This window comes from Neolamprologus multifasciatus, chromosome 18 (genome assembly GCF_963576455.1).
Source record: "Neolamprologus multifasciatus chromosome 18, fNeoMul1.2, whole genome shotgun sequence".
Taxonomy (NCBI): domain Eukaryota; kingdom Metazoa; phylum Chordata; class Actinopteri; order Cichliformes; family Cichlidae; genus Neolamprologus; species Neolamprologus multifasciatus.
Genome location: NC_140456.1, coordinates 2,445,272 through 2,461,751, shown reverse-complemented (window position 1 = coordinate 2,461,751; position 16,480 = coordinate 2,445,272).

Genomic DNA, 16,480 nt, shown 5'->3' with positions numbered 1-16,480 from the left:
TACGAGTGTACAAACAATACCCACGTCCCACAGATGTGTCAGTGCTGACAAAGTGTGAGGTTCTTACATTTCTGTGGAAATCAGAGGAAAGTAAAATCAGGCAGATTTATGTAGCTCCTTTATCCTTTCATTAAAATTCAGCATTTTACATTTTAAAAGCATGATTGAATAAACTCAATACTACAATAAATTTCGGGTAAAAACATTCCTGCATCCTGACTTATCCATGCAAACATCTGGAGCTTATTTCTGTTTCGGTTTAAAGGATGAGATCAGAAAAAAAGCCATTAAACATTAAACACAACCTGTAACGATAAAATTAATTCAATATGACAAAACAAATAATAAAAAAGTAACATGAATAAAAAAATAAAAGTGATGTAAATAAAAAATCAGCTACTAATACAAAGCGTGAAAAATTTTAATCCCCCCAAAAATCAAAAATCAAATACATTTTTAGAGAGAGAAATGTATTTCTTCTCTCATAAGAGAGAAGCCCTCGGTCCTCTCTCACTTTATGTTAAATCCTCTATCAGGAATTTAGGTGTCACCTTTGACTCGAGTCTCACATTGGATGGACATGTGAAATCTCTGGTTCGGTCTTGTTTTTATCATTTAAGAAATGTGACTAGGCTAAGCCCGGTTTTATCTCGCTCTGAACTCGAGATTGCTATACGTGCATTTATTTCGTCACGCTTGGATTATTGTAACTCGCTGTTTATGTGTCTAAGCAAAGGTTCTCTGGATCGTCTGCAGGTTGTGCAAAACGCTGCAGCGAGGCTTTTGACAAAATCCTCCAAGTACTCACATCGTTGTTATCTCAGTTACACTGGCTTCCTGTTGAATTTAGAGTCGATTTTAAGACCCTGGTCTTGACCTACAAAGCTGTGCACGGACTGGCACCAGCCTACATCTTTGATCTGCTACAGCCCGATGTCCCAGCAGGTCCCTGAGGTCATCTGATCAGGGCTTACTTGCTTTAAAAAATACTAAGAGGAGGACTGAGGGTGACAGAGCTTTTGTGGCCCCGAGACTGTGGACTCAGTAGCTGTTTTTAAAAAACAACTCAAAACCTTTTTAAAACTGCTTTTGGTTCATTTTTTGCCTGTTTTATTTTCTCTTTTTAAATCTTTTTATGACTTGTAATTATATGTGCAGCACTTTGTGATTCTGTCTTGAAAGGTGCTATAAATAAAAAATTATTTATTTGTTTATTATTTAAAAAACAATCTAAATAAATTATAGTTAAAAGCATGTAAAAAGTTTAACATAATTAAATGACTCTAAGGATTAAAATAGTTGAATAAGCTCAGTAAAGAAAAATTAAAACGGAATTAAAAAGCCTTAAAATAACCCACCACAGTCCAGCGGCGATACTCGCGCCTTCATGAAGTTCTGACCAATCAGAAACCAGAAACATGTAAATGTAAAAGCTGCAGTTCCTCTAACATCCACTTGAGGCTCCAGCAGTGAGTCGGTGCCCATAAGCACCGACGTTCACAGCTGATAAAAGAACAGTTTGTGTCTCTGTGGATAACTTCCTGCCTAGCAACAGTACAGTGGGGATTTTGTCAAGTACTAACCTTGTAACAGGCCTCATGGTCACTTTGATTGACAGGTGGCTGCATGTGCTTCACTACCACTGCCTTGAGTTTCATTAGTCTGTTAATTAGCACTAATGAGCAGCTCTGTGTAAATGTGGTCGCTCTGGCTCCAGGAATACAACCCACAGTGGTTCATCTTTTTTATACAGTCTTATTTGAACGGCTGCAGGTTTTAGTCACTTTAAAGAGTTTCTGTATAAGCATCACGCCTGTAAATGATCAAATGATTAATTCAGCAATTTCTGATTAATTAACTGCCTCTAAATTCAGAATCATATGGAAAATTAACCTCAGCGCTTAATTGTCCGGAGCCTCTGAGCTGCAGTTATAATGAATCTCCTCCAGAACAGGAGTGTTTGCACAGGCTTCACCTCTGCTCTGGTGTGATTAGAGGCCCTCTGCAGCCAGGCAGCATGTCAGCCTGGCCTCCTCCTCTGGGTTTGCCAGCACTGGATGGAGGAGTAATTGGGAGGAGAGGCAGAGGTGGATCCGTGGCTTAACCCGAGCGAGGCGGTAATGACTCGCCTGAGGGCCAGCATGAAGCTTATCAGCCTGCCGGACGTCATTCAGAAAGCCTATTTGTGCCTTTCTGCTCAGAAATAACCGCTATCCCAGCGTCATTACTTCACTGCATATTATGTAAAAGGGTGATAGGTGACTGCAGTAAATGACTGCGTGGGGGCTGATGCGGTTGTCAGGGTCCTGAGGGTGATTTGTCTGACCTTGTAAGGCATCTCTACCTGTCACCTCACGTTGGGCTGCAGGTTTTTCTTCCCTCTCATGCGAATGCTGTCTGTTTACCTTGAGCTGCACCTCCCTGACATTAAACAGCTGCTCTAATGAAGACTTATTTTAGTAAACAGAGATTTCTTAGCAGCTCGTTTGGGTTTCAGCCTTCAGCGCTCGCAGCCGGTCATAACTGCAGAGGAGAAATGTGCAGCCTGTACGCTCGAAATTCTGCTCAATAAGCAGCACAAAATGAACTTAAAGTATCCAAAAGTCATATTTTACTGTTACATAATTATTCATGAGGATATCACGTTAATGTTGCAGCTGGAGACGGTTTCTAATGATTTCATCTGTAATCATTTTACGGTGCAGGATGACACGACGCCTGTTCAAATCATCTCAGACTGTTTCCAGGGAGTTCAGCCTCCATAGGCACCAGGTCTCCGTCAGCTCCTTCAGGATGTGGTGGAACAAAGATTTCCATCACGGATGTGAAGTGATGTTGTCCAGAAAAATCCAGAATTGAATTCAAAATCCTGCTCCTCACATACAAGGTCTTAAATAATCAGGCCCCATCTTATCTTAATGACCTTGTACCATATCATCCTATTAGAGCACTTCGCTCCCGCTCTGCAGGCCTACTTGTTGTTCCTAGAGTATTTAAAAGTAGAATGGGAGGCAGAGCCTTCAGTTTTCAGGCCCCTCTTCTGTGGAACCAGCTTCCAGTTTGGATTCAGGAGACAGACACTATCTCTACTTTTAAGATTAGGCTTCAAACTTTCCTTTTTGCTAAAGCATATAGTTAGGGCTGGACCAGGTGACCCTGAATCCTCCCTTAGTTATGCTGCAATAGACGTAGGCTGCCGGGGGATTCCCATGATGCATTGAGTTTTTCCTTTCCAGTCACCTTTCTCACTCACTATGTGTTACCAGACCTCTCTGCATTGAATCATATCTGTTATTAATCTCTGTCTCTCTTCCACAGCATGTCTTTATCCTGTCTTCCTTCTCTCACCCCAACCAATCACAGCAGATGGCCCCGCCCCTCCCTGAGCCTTGTTCTGCTGGAGGTCTCTTCCTGTTAAAAGGGAGTTTTTCCTTCCCACTGTCGCCAAAGTGCTGCTCATAGGGGGTCATATGATTGTTGGGTTTTTCTCTGTATCTATGAAGCGCCTTGAGGCGACTTTTGTTGTGATTTGGCGCTATATAAATAAAATTGAATTGAATTGAATTGTCATGTGAGTACGGACCAGGAGCTCTATGTTGAGAACACTTGGTGTTGAAATGTGCTGCAGTGTAGCTCAGCTCTGTGTCCTCGCTCCGTCTTTCATCCCCGTCACTTTACATGTTCAGGAAACTGCTCGGATATTTAACTGCATTTACCCGTGCGCAGTAAATAGAAGCTGAACACCGTGCCTATCTATCGTAAGTTAAGGTGAAATGAATCATAAACCATATTATTAAACGATGTGACAGCTTTGTTACATGTTTTGCATGACAGACTTATTTTTTCCTGCATTTGAAGGTCAAAATAAACATTATTATCGAAATAAACCAATTTTTTTAATCAATGACTTTATTGATAAGCACATTTAAAAACAACACAGGTTGACCAAAGTGCTGTACAAAGTAAAACGTAGAACTAACTCACATAGAGAACCAAAGAAAAACTCAGTCACAATTAAAAGCAGGTGAGTAAATATGAGTTTTCAGACGGGTTTTAAAGAAATCGAGCGTTGGAGAGGCAGACTATCCCAAAGGCCCGGCCTCCTCCAAGGTTTAGTCTGATTTAGTCAGAAGCAACTCATCGGCTGACCTCATAGTTCAGAGGCAGGAGGGAGCTAATCCATTTAAACAAGCAATAAAATCTTAAAATCAGTTCTATAACGTACAGGAAGTGTAAATGAGCCAAAACCGGGGAAATGTGGTCGTGTTTATGAGTGACTGTGAAGAGTTGGCTGCAGCACGCTGAACAAGCTGAATATGAGAGCAGTCGTCAAGCCTGATACACTGATCCCAAACAAAAACACATCCATGATATGAAGCGTCTGCTGAATGCACGATGTTTCCTCTGACACCTCAGAAGGATTCAGATTTGAAAACTGGCACAAACAGAAGATTATTTAAAATTAAACTCCAGAGAAAAATAAAATATACGGATGAAATCAAATCACATATATGTGAAGAAAAACACGTCTGAGTACCAAGAAACAAAGAAAGTTAAAAAAAGATGACAATAATAATGATGGGCAGTGATAACCACATTAAGCGTGCGCCGCGGCGTGAAGCTGCTCTCCTCTCCTGGTTTTCTGCATCACGCAGACGACAACAGCACAAAGCATCAGCATCAAGCTGAGCAGCATCCACCTGACTCTGTAGAAGGTGGAGTAAACTCCAAAGGGCTCTCTGTAGACCAGCAGAGTGGTCGATGACGACAGGCAGCGCTGATGCGAGTCCAACACTGCGCACATATACTCTCCTGCGTCCTGCGCTGAGACGTTGATGAGCACCATGCTGTTATTGGGTTGGTTTGTCGTGCTCGCCTGCGTTTCGTTGATGTGAACGACTTTCCCTCCCTTAAAGTAGGAATTCTGACTTTTTTCTTAAAGCAAGTAAAGTAAAGTTTTTTTAAAGTAGGAATTAGGAGAATAAAGTCAGAATTCTGAGATTAAAGTAGGAATTCTGACTTTTTTCTCAAAGTAAGTAAAGTATAGTTTTTTTTAAAGTAGGAATTCTGAGAAAAAAGTCAGAATTCTGAGATTAAAGTAGGAATTCTGAGAATAAAAACCGTCGACTGTTTGTCTTTTCCAAACCTGTACTCATATCTGATCCACTCAACTGCCACGCTGCCGCCTGCTCCTTCACAATGTACGTCTGATGTTTTTATTACTTTCATACTAACTGCAGTGCAAACAGTCAGGCTGATGGTTTCCTCATACGTGACTTCGCCCTCGCCACGGCACGCATGTTGGTACAGGCCAGAGTCCGAGTGGGTCAGGTTGTGGAGAGTAAATGAAAAAGCCTCGGGTGTTTCTGATACCGAGAGTCGTCCCGTCAGATCCTCACACACTGTGACGTTTATGTTGTCAAAGTGAGAGATGTTCCACAGGACCAGCATTTCTTCATTACGTCTGGAGGTCACGCAGGAGCTCTTCTGCCTTGGCAGCCGAAATTCAAAAGATTCTCCTTCCTCTCGTATGGCGATGATTTCTCCTGCACAAATGTCGCAGATCAGAGCGAGGAGCAGGGGGAAGCAGAGCTGAGCGGCTGCAGCCATCCTGCTCAGAGGTCGCCTCACGAGTGGCGTACAAACGCCGCTCGCTTCGTAAGCTTCCTGTGCCTGCTGGAGGATGGACGTGACTTCTTTATCACAACATCGATGGACACTGAAACATGTACCTCAGTATCAGCAATCTGCTTAATGTGTAAATGTTATGAAACTTTTACACAAACAAGAAAAAAAGGACGTTTTAGTAAAAGCTTCTGATCCTAAAACTGAACTCAAAGCCAGCGAGAGTCCGAAGAATGACGCTCCAACCTGAAAACATCCTCAGATCCTGAGTCCCACACAAACGTCTCTCATTATGGAAACGTGTGCATGTGGATGCTTCTGTGATTTGTTCCGTTCTCTGTCAGGATGATCCCACACTGCTTCGGTAACGTTGAGGTTCGGGCTCTGGATAGAACAATAACTGATGTGGTTTTGTCTGCAGCTATGCTTGTACTGCATTGGCCGTGTGTTTGCAGTCACTGACCTGCTGGAAAATGAAGCAACTGCCAGTCAAACAGCTGATGATGGATCTAGATGATGGTCAAACGCTGATGGTACTTTTCTGTGTTCATAACTGACCAAAAGAAAGAGATCTTAGCTACAAGGGGCAGAAATGAGTTTCCTTCGAAGAGCGGGCGAAGAACTCCGCCACTCGAGCTCGCATCTCCTCCACATCTTGCTGCCCCCCCAGACTTCTCCGCTGAGACTGGTGCCCCCACAACCCAAACCTGGATCACTGATGCAACGATGGATTATTCCATCATTTCTGACACGATCTCCAACACCACTGACTCAAATGCAGCCCCACATCATGACTGTTGTGGCTCTCCTACAGAAATACTGTACTCACAGTGATTTCAACCAAAAATGTCAAATTTGTTTTTATTATTCTATTGCTGCAGATTTTCAGTCCGATTCTTGTGTAATTTGGCATCACTCAGACTTTTTTCCTGTTTCTGATGAGGCTTCAGTGAACAGTAGATGGATCAGCTGAAGGGTCTTTGCTGGATTTATCACCGGTTTCTTCACAACATGACTTTCAGATAGTTGTCACCTGCTGTAGGTGCTTTGTAGGCCTGTCAGTTGAAGACACGCTGCACACCTCGCTGAGATATGCAGGTTTTCAGCTAAAAGCTCTTTGAGTATCGCTTTGTCGGTAGGAAATACTATTTTATGTCTGTCAAACGGTGTATTCCATGAAATTTGTCATTGATTCAACTAAAGAAATGGGAACAAATGTGTTTTATGACAGGCTGCTAGTAACAAAGTGTCTAAAGATACAACTTAAAATTGGTTCTTTGCCAGTTTGTCTGTTATAAGCGAAACAACACCAGTTCATCCACCAGTTTGGAGCCGTTTTATGCTCAAATGAAACATTCCTCTGAAAACGGTCAGGTGATAAATGAGTAAAGTACGGACGGCCACTGGAAAAAAAAGTCAGAATTCTGACTTTTTTCTCAGAATTCCTACTTTAATCTCAGAATTCTGACTTTATTCTCAGAATTCCTACTTTATTCTCAGAATTCTGACTTTATTCTCAGAATTCCTACTTTATTCTCAGAATTCCTACTTCAATCTCAGAATTCTGACTTTAATCTCAAAATTCTGACTTTTTTCTTAACGTAAGTAAAGTTTTTTTTAAAGTAGGAATTCTGAGATTAAAGTAGGAATTCTGAGAATAAAGTCAGAATTCTGAGATTAAAGTAGGAATTCTGACTTTTTTCTCAAAGTAAGTAAAGTAAAGTTTTTTTTAAAGTAGGAATTCTGAGAATAAAGTCAGAATTCTGAGATTAAAGTAGGAATTCTGAGAATAAAGTCAGAATTCTGAGATTAAAGTAGGAATTCTCAGATTAAAGTAGGAATTCTGAGAATAAAGTCAGAATTCTGAGATTAAAGTAGGAATTCTGAGATTAAAGTAGGAATTCTGAGAAAAAAGTCAGAATTCTGAGATTAAAGTAGGAATTCTGACTTTAATCCCAGAATTCTGAGAATAAAGTCAGAATTCTGACTTTAATCTCAGAATTCTGACTTTATTCTCAGAATTCTGACTTTATTCTCAGAATTCTGAGAATAAAGTCAGAATTCTGATTTTATTCTTAAAGTAAGTAAAGTAAAGTTTTTTTTAAAGTAGGAATTCTGAGAATAAAGTCAGAATTCTGAGATTAAAGTAGGAATTCTGAGAATAAAGTCAGAATTCTGAGATTAAAGTAGGAATTCTGACTTTTTTCTTAAAGCAAGTAAAGTAAAGTTTTTTTTAAAGTAGGAATTAGGAGAATAAAGTCAGAATTCTGAGATTAAAGTAGGAATTCTGACTTTTTTCTCAAAGTAAGTAAAGTTTTTTTTAAAGTAGGAATTCTGAGAAAAAAGTCAGAATTCTGAGATTAAAGTAGGAATTCTGAGAATAAAGTAGGAATTCTGAGATTAAAGTCAGAATTCTTTTTCTTTTTTTTTTTCCAGTGGCCCTAATCCTCTTCCGAAGTAAAGGGTTAAAGTGGCTCTGAATGATGTTTTAACTCTTTCACTTAAAGAGAAATTAAATCTGAAAGTTCGCCTGTCCTTCCAGCTCAGAGCACATGGGCCTACACCTGCACATCCTTCCCCTCCTCATCCCTGACGTGCGTTCACGTGGCAGGACAACAATAAAGTTTTGGTTGTGGTACTTCAGCGTCTAGCTAACACTGCTGAGAGCATAAATGAAGTAACTTTGCACACAATCTGTCTGCTAGCTGGAGCTACACCTGCTGTTTAACAGAGAGAGAAAAGTTTGTGTGTGATAAGCTCACAGCGAGAGATAAAGAAATGAGAGGACAGGCGAGGACGACAGGAGATTTCTTTCAGAGATAAGCACTGATCTGTGAGTGGCCTCTGATAAACTGGAAGCTTGAAGATTACATGTAATGTCCTAATGCTCATTTCCTATTAAGAAATGTCTTTGATACCAAATTAGAATAAAATGCCTTCGTGTCATTCAAGGTAATAGTGGACAGTTAGAGCGGATTAAACTGAGCAGCTGACAGTGATGGAGCTGTGCAGGGCAGCAGCAGCAGAGACATTATTACAGACAGAGATACTGAAATAAATCTAAACGGAGGATTTTACAGCAGCAAAGGTGGTGGGAGTCAAACCTCCAGAGAAAAAAACTTTTAAAGTTTATTTGTGGGCAAAGAGTCAAGAGATTTTTATCAGAGCTGACTGGGTTGCTGCTGAACAACTGAAGGAAGAATTGTGCTGCTTGTAGAAGGACTTTGAATCTAACGATGCACATGCACACAGGGATGGTCAACACCAACATCACAGCACACAGTGTGACCGACACCTTTGTGAACAACGCAAATCTCTGCTGTCTGCAGAAGAAGTGTCACAAACAGCTGCTCGTGTGGAGGGCGAGAGCACCCAAAGTGCAGGATGCTGGAGGAAGCTTTCAATGTCCAAAAATATAAAGTGCAAGAAATCTGAAAACAGCAACAGAAATAATGAACCGCAATCAAACACACAGAGACAAACGGTAACGACGCACACAATGAGGGGAAAACTGGACACAGTGAGACTAATCAGAGGGAGTGGAGCCACCTGCGTGCTGTAACAACATCATCATGGCACAGCACCGGTAGTGGAGTGTCGTTCCACTATTGTGGGAGTGGGCATGCGCACAGCCATTACAGATGAGCATGCTGCTCTCTTCTCACCTGCTTATCAGAGAGACCTTACCCTTGTAACAGGCTGGCGTGGGCATCTACCTGCCCTCGACACATATGTGGGCAGATTGTGTAGAGCCGTGGAGACCTGGATTGTGTGGTCTTGTTACTGGTGATGCCAAATAAAGGCCTGCTGTCCTACCTACCCGACTAGCCTCCGAGTTGTCTGGTTGACTTCCACGCTGCGCTCCTGCTGTTTGGTAGGAATAATGGAATCATGGGGACAAAGAACTACCAAAATAAAACAGGAAGTAACTAAAAATAAAGAATCCACCACACTATAACCATGTTGTCATGACAGCGTCACACAGCTGCTGCACACCTATGATGAGACACTCATCAGTTTGAGAAGCTGGAACCAGGCTGTGGTGTTTAACTGATGCTCAGCTGGTAATGAGGAGTGTGCTCCTCACCTTCATACCACCAGCAGCTGGAACCATCGATACAAGGCAGGATGGATCCATGCTTTCATGCTGTTCGCACCAAATTCTGACTCCACCCTCTGAATGCAGCAGCAGAAATCGAGACTCATCAGAGCATGTTGCAGTATGCTGCTGGGTGGCTTTGGATGACTCACTATATAAAATCCTGATCTGAGGGCTTAGATGTCCTGTGGATCTTTTCTGAAGTGGGCTGTATTTACACTGTGAGTGTTTAACCCTCCTGTTATGTTGGTTTCCAGGAACACCATTTATGCTCCTGGGTTAATTTGACCCGGAGCAAATTTACTCATCCAAAAGTGTCAGAAACACTGGCATTGATTATTTTACGATTTTCTTTTATAATTTTGATTTTTTTCGTTTTCTGTAGTGATGCAGATGACATGTGACATCTCTTCTGTTCTGGGTCAATTTGACCTGCAACATAACAGGAGGGTTAAAAACTAAAGACATGATACACGTTAACAGTGCTGATAAAAAGCCGGAGAGGCTGAATAGTTTTTTGTGTCACCGTAGCACATTAAAAAGACAAAAACATTGTTATATACTTGAACTGGAAGTTGGTACTTTAGCGTTTTACAAGCTTAAGTACTGACTTAAATCAAACAAGCACCAGGCTGCACGTTCATGTGATACCAATTTATACCACAAGATGGCGCAGTGAGCAAATGTAACATTTAGGAGATTCGTTAAGAACACGCTCTGACAATGAAAGGCTGCAAAAGGAAAAACCCAAACAAATATAAAAATAAAAGGTCTTATGAGGATATAAATGTTGGGCCAAGAAGAAGAATGCAAAAAAAAGGAGCAGAAACAAATGTCTGAAAACATCTGCCCCCTGGTGGTGGTAAAGTTATTTTAAAGGAGGCAATCAATTAACTTTCTTTAACACTACAGAGTTCAGCTGATGATAACATGACTGATTTTGATCAATAAAAATATGACTTTATGTGTTACTAGTTCTAAAAGACATAAAGGTCACATGATTTTTGTCCAAAAACACAAACTAAAGTGGAATAATCCTAAAAGAACTGAAAATGAATAAATGTGAAGGTAAACAAGTCAATGATTGTGCCATTATACCAACATTTTAATATTTTAACTTTCACCTAAAAGTGCCATCTCAACCACCTCGTCAAGCAGAACGTGTCAGATTCAACAGATAAGTAATAATAAATAATAGTTTATCGGACCTTTCAAAAGTAAAAAAAAACACACAATAAAATGCAAACAAAATAATTGTAAAGAATGTCAAAATATTAAGAATATTAAAAATGAATTAGTTCACATAGTTTAAAAAATGAAGACTTAAAATAAAATAAAACAGAACGGGATAAAATACAGTGTGTTTATCACTTAAAATTAAATAAAAATCATCTATAAATGCAGTTTAAAGAATAAAGTGAAGGTAAACTAATACATTCATAATAAGTGTATAATAATGACCTGCTAAATTTTATAAGATAAAGAATAGGCACAGATGTATAGTTTTTACTAACATGAAACAGCTGGAGGAGCTGCTGCGTGCTGTAAAACTGATTGGTGGTTATGAGCTGTAGTTCAGACTGCTGGCTGACAGAGGTCAGCAAAGGTCAGAGATAACAGGGAAGCAGCAGGAGGCGGTGTGATGCTGATAATTGCCTCTCTGTGTGAGCAGATGTGAGGCTGACTCACAGCTATCCTCCGCCATCGAGGCGCCGCTCATTTGCCTAACGGAAGGTGTCACGTCTGAAAAACGACAGATTCGTAAAGAAAACGCCGTCTTTCTCACAGCTGATGAGCCATCATGTTGACTGACAGGTAGAGCTGTTAGCTCACACACACACACACACACACACACACACACACACACACACACAGTATCACAGGCAGGCATCACTGAGGCCGCCTCACTGTGTTATTTTTATACCGTCTATAGACAACCTATCACTGTATGGAAGCCAAGTGATGCCAATATTAACCTGAGAAAGCTACAAATCTTTTTATATTAAAATAATTACTGAATGTAACATAAATATAAAACTGAACAACAGAAATAGTCTGGTTATAATAATAATAAAAAAATCCGTATGTATAATATTATTTTAAGTATGTCAACAAAAAGCATGTCCCCCGTTTTTTACGTTTTCTATTTTTAATATTTTATTAAATGTAAGGTTTTTCCAATTTATTATTTTTACTGATATTTAAACTGGTTTTTAAAAAGTAATATTTGATTTTGTTTTATGTATTAAACACTTTTTTAATGCTTTTATAACTTAACTTGAAAAATGACACCCAGGAGGTTACCTGTCAAAAACTACACTTTTGACATTTAGGGACTGTTTGCTTTTTTAAGAATGCTCAGGAGCATTTAAGTAAATATTAGTGTGTTTATGCATATTTGATCCTGTATGTGACCTCGTGTGGATTAGAGAAAATCCAAAATAAGTTCAAACTTTATGTCTCATCACTGTTTTGGCCAACGCTAACTCGAACACTGAGGCCTCAGTCACAGAAGCACAGACAGCTTCACTGAAATCTGGGTTCAGGAGGATCGTGTCAGTCGCTAGCAAGGTTATTATAGCCAACAGGTCAATTCAAATCAACTTTATTTGTAATGTCTCAAAGTGCTTTATATTGTAAGGTAAAGATTATAATAATAGAACTATAACTATAAATAATACGAAACTAAAACCTAAAACCTAGATATGAAAAAAACCTTTTACTTAAATAAAATGAAAATAAAAAATAGACTTTTAAAAACAATGAAAACTGCCTGAAATAATCTGGAAAATAAACTAAAATAACATTAAAAATATAAAGGGAATAAATTTAGTTTTATTATCTGTTAGCTTAACCCTTTAAAATCGGTCAGAGCGGCACGCTCCGTTTTGCGTAACTATTTTTAAATCCCTGTAGCTCTGCAACCACATAAGCTAGCGCAATAATTTTTTTTGCATATGAAACCGGAGGAATTGTACTTACATCTTATGCCATCAGCTTGTCCTCGGTCACAGTTTCCTTCCACATATAACTTTGCAAAAACTGCATAAAAAGCGCTTGCAGCAACAAAAACATAATATTCCAGAAACACGCTTTGCCGATCCAATCAGCTGTTCATAACACTTACTATGTCCATCAGCACGAACTATCGCATGTCCGCCATTACCTGCCCGAAACCGGAAGTGACATCATTTTCGCGGAAATATATTTCTTTATGATCAGGGCCTCATGAGCCTATACTGGTGTTTATAAAAGTTATCTTTGACTTTATGACTTTCTGTGTGGTTTCTGGGATGCTTAGGACTCATATTGCACTGCTGGAAATAGTTTATTTTGATGCATATGCTGCTTTTTTGCAAATTTGCATTATAATATTTATTTTCCTTTTTCCTGCAGTGTATAAAAATTGGTGTATTTCAAAAATAAAACTATGAAGACACTCAAAATAAATTTCCTGTGGTGGGAAACTATTTTGTGCAACTTTTTTGTATTTACAGTTTTGAGGGATAAGCCTCTTAAATTTCTCTAACTAGAAATATATGTTAAAAAAACAAAAAAACTACCAAAAAAAATTTTTTGGTAGTTTATTGCACTTTTTTGAATTTTATGTAATTACTATGCACTTAATGCATACATATTATTAAAAGTTAGGCTATAATGGTTGTATTGATGTATAGCAACTTGAAATGCTCCCAAAAATGGCTCCACAGCATGTAAAAATATAATATAAGCTCTGGCGGACTTGGTTATATGGTAGGTCTTAAAGGGTTAAAACTAGTTAAAAAGACTAAAACTAATATTGGAACTAAGAAAAAGCCAAACTAAACACCCTCAGGCTCCTCGTATAAATCTAATAATGCAAGGGGACTTTCAAAGACTCACCTGGATTCAAACTTTACTAGATGCAGCTGTGGTACGAATTTTAAAATCGTACGTTACCTAGTTCTCGAGTTAGCGCGTTCACAAACTTGGCGCTTGCCATCCTGTCAGGCTTTCACAGCTGAGAGGTAAAAACTAAAGTGAAACGCTCTGGAGACAAACTGAAACTAAACCGAATCAAAAACAAAAAGTCAAACAAAAAAACTGGGGTGCAGTGTGGCATCGAGCGCTCTCAGGCCGGTGTGACTGTGGCTTAAACAACCACAGGCTTCGTTAATAACACCGGTTCTCTGAGGGAACTCGGAGCTCCGTTAACTCCAAACAGTCGAAGTGAAAAAGTAAACGTCAGCTCTGACATTTACTTTAATTTACTGAAGTTGTTTTACAGATTTTCTTGTGCACTGAGGGATCGTCTGTGACATTTCGGATGCTCACCTTCGCACCGACCTCCAAGTACGTGTATTTAAACAGTGTGGAGAAGCCGCCGGTGTGGACATAAGCACTCTGCAGTCATAATGCGACACTTTATAATTTCTCAGATATGGATCCAGACAGATTAAACACCTGTTGCTTCTGCGCTGAGGCCAAATCGATGCTGTGAAAACAGAGCAGTAAATGTGGTTTTATCATCACTCTGAGGCTTAAATACTTCTCTCTTCCTCCTGTTCTGTCTCTATACGAGCTTTCTGTTGCAGACTTTCAGTGTATACTCGTAATTTATTATTTATTAAAGACAGAGCTGGTTTTTTCTGGTGTTTGCTGAAGGTGCAGAAAGTTTCCTTTCTTCACCGCCTTCGTCAGTCGGTTGCTCTTCGTCTGTGGCCTTGTAGCTGTCACGGCGAACAAAGGGGAAACGTTAGCGACTGAACATTTCAAGTAAGACTTTACATCATAGCCTGAGAGCTTTTCACCTGAAACATGAGGCGAAATAAAAGAGAGAAGGGAGCCTTAAATCCGGCGCAGCTCTTCAACTTCACCCCCGTCGTACAAAATGTAAATCCTACCTGTGAACGCATGTTACGGCGCCAAAAGAACACATTTGACAAGTCAATCTCAGAGAGTCCTCAGGAGAAACCAGTGCAGCCTATTCAAGAGTTTCTGGCTCAGAGGAGGAAGAAGAAGTGTTCGCACTCTGAAGGAGAAAATGAAAACGTGTTAATGGAGCTCCTCTTTTCCTACCCCGCACTCCACCCGAGGCCGTTTCTCTTCAACAGATTGCTTGAAGAGCTCAATTGTGCTCAGCTAATGCATAACAAACAGATGGAGCCGAGCGCAATCGCTCCAGAGTGGCGTCTCCGTCTCTTTCTCTCCGAAGCGCTGAAATAAATCAAAATTATGGTTTTTGGCATCGGTGAAGCTGCGCGGGAGGAGAGACGGTGCAGAGAAACACACAGTCGCACATCACCCGGACGACGAGCGTTTTAATTACCGCCGTTTTTGCTCCACTTCTCTCTAAACTTTGATGGGTACGGTTGCCGTGACAACCTGGTAGCAGGCGAAGCGTGGCCGAAGCGCGGGTTTCCGCCGGTGTGGGCTGATTTCTACGTGGAGGAGTCATCGCTCGCCAAGTTTGCCAAGGTTATGAAAAGCAGCAGCGCTGAAATTAGACAGAGCCGCTGCAGCTCATTTACACTGAGACTCACCCACTCCACACTGTAACGCAGCACTGGCAGCTAATCAAAGCTCCGCCAGCTGTTACAACTCCAAACCATCACAGGTTAGATTTACAGTGTTTTGGTGACCTCTGTGTCGTTTCCTTGACGACAGATGTGATCATAGAAAAGGAACAAACGCAACAAATACAAAAGGAAAGGTTGTGAGAGGGTCACTTGGCTTTATTGGGACTTAATTGTGGTTAATGACAGTAACAGAGCAGTTATGATGAGTGAAATTTTATCCAGCCAGCGTTTTGATGGATGCAGGATATGCAGGGTGTTCCTGATGTCCTTCTTCCCAGATGCGCTCTTCCAGTTCTTCCTGGGGGATTTATAGGAGGCTTTGCAGAAACGTAACCGCTAACCGCGCTACATTAACTTGGACGTGTGACAATACTGGTGCAGGATATGGTGAAAAAGGCCCCACACAGACCACTCAGCAGCCACTGGTGATGATGGAAACCAGGATTCCCCAACCAGCTGTGAGTCACTGCTGAACTTAGGCCTGCAGACTGGTCGGCTAATAGTTAGCAAGTATTAGCATACAAACATGAGAAATCAAAAGTAACCGTGACAACCAAAGCAGTTAATCTACAAATCTGATTTCGCCCAATGAGAGAAGCCTCCAGGAACAACTGCCAACCAGCGGGAGAATACATGTGTTTCCATAGCAACCAGCGGTTGTTTCAACTTGCGAGCATGTGTGCATGACGTCACGTGAGAAACCTCAGTATCCGGTCGTTAAGTGATGACGTGACGAATCCTACTTAAGTAGTCTGCGTTTAATATGGCTTTTGTGTTGTTAACATGTTTAATGTTTTGTATTTTCTTCTATTTAATCTCAAAAAGCTCCTAAAACAGTCAGTGATCACTGTTGACCTCCCTCGGCTTTTATTACCACTAATCATTTATTTAAGCTCAGTTTTTAAAACCTTAGGATGTAACTACAGCCCAGCCCATGCAGCAGTATATGAATGACTAACCTCGTATTGTGGATGGATTATCTCAGTTGTTCTCCTGGCTGAAGTTTGGTCCTTTTACAGCATCCTGCCATGCGATTACATTTGTTCCTGACCACCGAGAACACTCACGCTAACTTTTATCGAGTGGAAAAAAAGTTAGCTTGTTTATGCTATGCTAACATAGCTGTGTCGCTAGCGGTCACGTAGCACATCATTATATACCAGCTAGCCAAACTTCAGTAACCCTACAAACGTCACTG